The sequence below is a fragment of the Lactuca virosa genome, chromosome 1 (assembly GCF_052849685.1).
Source record: "Lactuca virosa cultivar CGN04683 chromosome 1, Lactuca_virosa_CGN04683_v6, whole genome shotgun sequence".
Classification (NCBI taxonomy): Eukaryota; Viridiplantae; Streptophyta; class Magnoliopsida; order Asterales; family Asteraceae; genus Lactuca; species Lactuca virosa.
The window spans coordinates 205,371,873-205,377,116 of NC_136426.1; positions in this window are offsets into that span (position 1 = coordinate 205,371,873).

Sequence of the window (5,244 nt, forward strand, 5' to 3'; positions counted from 1 at the left end):
TCGAGTTCATCCGACTCGACGAGTCCTCTTTGGGACTCGACGAGTATGTCAGGAAGAAGGCCAAAAAATTGAATTCAAGCAAAGAATAACTACACCATGCATCAAATACAATAGAAACCAAACAAGGCTCTGATACCACTGATGGGTTTTGAGCAAAAGAACATCGTATGTGCACATGCAAAACCCTAAAGCTTTGGATCTAGGTTTCTCTATTGTACATGCAAATTATCCAAAGCTTGTAAACCCTAATCTAGCATAATATGAAAATCGAGATCTATAATAAAACAAGTTTAGATGATACCTTTCAATAGTTGCAAGAATCTTCAATCTTCAAAAGCTTAGTATCACAAGTGTTATACCTCTAATGGCTTACAAACACCAAGGCAAGAAGATGATTGAGAAGAGAGGAGGAGGAGGCACAATGTCGGCTATAGTAACTCTAGGGTTTCTTCTGGTAGCCGAAATTTGTAGCCCTGAGGTCCCTTAAATAGCTGAGCAGCAAGGGTTTCAGTCAAAACCCTAACTGGACTCGTCGAGTTCATCCGACTCGGCGAGTCCTCTTTTTGACTCGACGAGTCTGTCAGGCAGAAGGCCAAAAAATCGAATTCAAGCAAAGAATAACTACACCATACATCAAATACAATAGAAACCAAACAAGGCTCTGATACCACTGATGGTTTTTAGCAAAAGAACATCCTATGTGCACATGCAAAACCCTAAAGCTTTGGATCTAGGTTTCTCTATTGTACATGCAAATTATCCAAAGCTTGTAAACCCTAATCTAGCATAATATGAAAATCGAGATCTATAATAAAACAAGTTTAGATGATACCTTTCAATAGTTGCAATAATCTTCAATCTTCAAAAGCTTAGTATCACAAGTGTAATACCTCTAATGACTTACAAACACCAAGGCAAGAAGATGATTGAGAAGAGAGGAGGAGGAGGCACAATGTCGGCTATAGTAACTCTAGGGTTTCTTCTGGTAGCCGAAATTTGTAGCCCTGGGGTCCCTTAAATAGCTGAGCAGCAAGGGTTTCAGTCAAAACCCTAACTGGAATCATCGAGTTCATCCGACTCGGCGAGTCCTCTTTGGGACTCGACGAGTCTGTCAGGCAGAAGGCCAAAAAATCGAATTCAAGCAAAGAATAACTACACCATGCATCAAATACAATAGAAACCAAACAAGGCTCTGATACCACTGATGGGTTTTGAGCAAAAGAACATCGTATGTGCACATGCAAAACCCTAAAGCTTTGGATCTAGGTTTCTCTATTGTACATGCAAATTATCCAAAGCTTGTAAACCCTAATCTAGCATAATATGAAAATCGAGATCTATAATAAAACAATTTTAGATGATACCTTTCAATAGTTGCAAGAATCTTCAATCTTCAAAAGCTTAGTATCACAAGTGTAATACCTCTAATAGCTTACAAACACCAAGGCAAGAAGATGATTGAGAAGAGAGGTGGAGGAGGCACAATTTCGGCTATAGTAACTCTAGGGTTTCTTCTGGTAGCCGAAAATTGTAGCCCTGGGGTCCCTTAAATAGCTAAGCAGCAAGGGTTTTAGTCAAAACCCTAACAGGACTCGTCGAGTTCATTCGACTCGGCGAGTCCTCTTTGGGACTCGACGAGTCTGTCAGGCAGAAGGCCAAAAAATCGAATTCAAGCAAAGAATAACTACACCATGCATCAAATACAATAGAAACCAAACAAGGCTCTGATACCACTGATGGGTTTTGAGCAAAAGAAAATCCTATGTGCACATGCAAAACCCTAAACCTTTGGATCTAGGTTTCTCTATTGTAAATTCAAATTATCCAAAGCTTGTAAACCCTAATCTAACATAATATGAAAATCGAGATCTATAATAAAACAAGTTTAGATGATACCTTTCAATAGTTGCAAGAATCTTCAATCTTCAAAAGCTTAGTATCATAAGTGTAATACCTCTAATGGCTTACAAACACCAAGGCAAGAAGATGATTGAGAAGAGAGGTGGAGGAGGCACAATTTCGGCTATAGTAACTCTAGGGTTTCATCTGGTAGCCGAAAATTGTAGCCCTGGGGTCCATTAAATAGCTGAGCAGCTAGGTTTCAGTCAAAACCCTAATTAGATGACTTAGGCCCTAAGCAGCTCCAAGAACCTTCTAGAATAAGGCCCCTTGGACGAAATTAGTGTGGGCTTCCCCTCTAAATTTCGTCCACCTTATTTCTATAGGGATTCACAGCCCAAATTCAATTATCTTATAATTGACAGTTCCAGTCCCCTTTATTTAATTAATCTCTTTTAGCCACAAAATTAATTCTTAATTAATTCTTGACTAATATTAATTAAACTATATGATTTCTCCTTTAATATATTACTCATATAATATATTAATAAACCATAATAACCTCTCTCTCTCTCTCCATAAATCATCCTATCCAGTTGCTTTGGTGAAGGCAACCCAAAAGGACCATGCACAACCGGGTCAAGTACATACCAAATATAGTTACGGTCTTAGACACTAATCCAACACTTTATGCGATAAAAGTCCTATTTTGTACTATGGTAAGAAATCTTAAATCAACCCTTCTACCCTTGTATGGAGACAGATTTATGTAGACAATGTGCCTAAAATTCTGATTTTTGTAACTTGTGTTTCAATCGGGAATTAAAGGATGAAACACCTTGATAAAGCTCAGGTGGTGATGAATCGATTAGTGATCTATAAACTTGCAAATATTTTGTAGGTAATCCTCATACATATATATAAACAACATAGGAGGTAACATATTTTATTTTGATTTTTAATAGAAATATACAAATAATAAAATCCTCTTGATGATTTTGAAAGTAGTTACAATCAACAATCATCACAATGAATATAAATTGGGGTAAAGTTATGTATCTTATAAGAAAGTTTTTCATCAATCAATGGTAAATAATCTCACATTAGTTATGAGGAGATAGAAAGACAAAATGCATAAACAAGTAAACAACAGAGCCATTTCCTTATTCGATTACACAATCATATATGTTTCTTGATTCTTGGAATGTGTTTTATTCATTATAATTTTTGTGATGTTTTCAGTTTCACAGCACGACCTTAGGATAGTTGCGGCGATAATTTTAGAAAAAAGGCACGACTTGACATCTAATGCTCACGACACGACCTATCCGATGGGACCTATTTAAAGGATTTGACCACCAGGGTTTTACTTATTTGGTGACCTCTACTCCTTAAAAAATTTCCTTACCTTAATCCAGCCTTTTTGGTGCTTTGTGAAATCATTTGGTGTCTTTGGTGTGTTCTTGAAGTAATTGATGGTCTTTAGTGCAAGAAGAAGAAGTTTCCCAGCCAAGTTTCTCCATCCATTTGATCTTCTGGACCTAGGAGAGGTATAAAGTCTCCACCTTTGTCATTGTAATCTTTATATTTGAGTTGTAAATGACGTTATGGTTATTTGGTCCCAAAACCCCTATGTTCATGGAGTTAGTTAGACCCATAACTTCTTGGTCCATTATTTAGCTTATAGACCTTTAATGATGAAGAAAAAGGGTTTTCATGGCATGCTTTGAGTCCATGCACTAGAAATGACCATTTGAGTGGATTTTAGACTTAGGGTTGAAGATCTTAGCTTATTGTCTTGTCTAAATGGATAAAGTTGGAAACTTTATCCATTAGGTCCCTTGAGAGATTCAGATATGAGCTTTAGGACTCCTATCTTAAAGGATTAAGGACTGAATGTGAAAGGTTATTGATTTGATTTTCACGACGCGATGACCAGGGTGTCTCGGCACGATTTTGGGTCTATCCCGACTATCTTGTATCCTAGTGAATCACGAAGTGACAATTAGCTGGTTACGTCGTGATTTCTATTGACTTATGTTGGTCGTTGACTTTAGCTGACCGTTGACTTTTTGACCTAACAAAGGTCAAACTTAGGATTTTGAGTAGCAGATTGAGGTTTGACCTCTGTCAGACTAGGATGTGCATGTAGTTGTAGGGTGAGACGTTGAGTGTTGATCTTACAACTTGTGATTTAGGTTAATTTTATCACTATATATATATATATATATATATATATATATATATATATATATATATATATATAGAGAGAGAGAGAGCTAGGTTCAAATGTGGATTGACATCTATTGTACGGACGTGTGGACAGTGCTATTATGTGAGAATGATAAAGAAAATATGTTGTTTGATAATGTGAATACATTCAATCTTACATAATTATTGTCATTATCACACGTTCTTACTAATTAAACCATCTAAAAGGTTATTATAGACTTTTTTTTATTATTCTCATTCTGTTAGAATGTTTATTGAGTCGTATTCTGTAAGACTGAAAATGAGTGAAAAACGATGCATGAGAACAAAAATGAATAATAATTAGTGAGAATGCATGAAAATGACAATAATTGTGTGAGGTTGAACGTATTTACATTACTAAATAACCTATTCTCTTAGTAATTATCATAGAATAACATTGTCCACACATTCGCACAATAGTTGTCCATCCACATTATAACCTAACCCTATATATATTACAATATTGTTAGGTTGTAACTATGTTCTAGTAAGTTGTTAGGCATGTAGACTAATTATGGACTTGTTTGATATTTGGCTGACAGGTCTAGTCAACAATTTTGGCTGAATCGGTCCAGTCAACCCGTTTGCTAAACTCATAAAATGGCTGACTAGGTCAGCCGTGACTGCCCTAACAGCTTACCCGATCCAGTGACTTAAAGGTGCCGACTCAACTTTTTTGACATATATGCCCTAAAGAAAAAAAGGTGACACATCTCTCTTCGTTTTATTATCTCTTTGTTGTTGTGCCTCCCTCCTTCCTTCCACAAAAAACTTGAAGGTTTATTCTTCCCTCAGGCCAAATCGACACCGCCTTTTAATACTTCGCCAACTGTCTCCGCCTATCGCAAGATCCGACCTACTACAAACAAGCATTTCTTCGTTTTTTTTTTTCTGAAATCAATTTATAATGTTGGGGTGTTATATGTATGTTTGTTGGATGAAATCATAGTTATGTTGAATGTACTTACATGTGTTGGTATGTTTATGAATGAAAAGCTGGGAAAAAATCCCATGTTTTGTGTATAATGTATGAAATCATATTGTATGATTAATGACATCAGAATTTTTTGGTATGATCTTGTTTAAATCTTGTTTGAATCTTGTTTATATCTTGTATGAATCTTGTTGAAATCTGGTTTGAAATTTTCTATA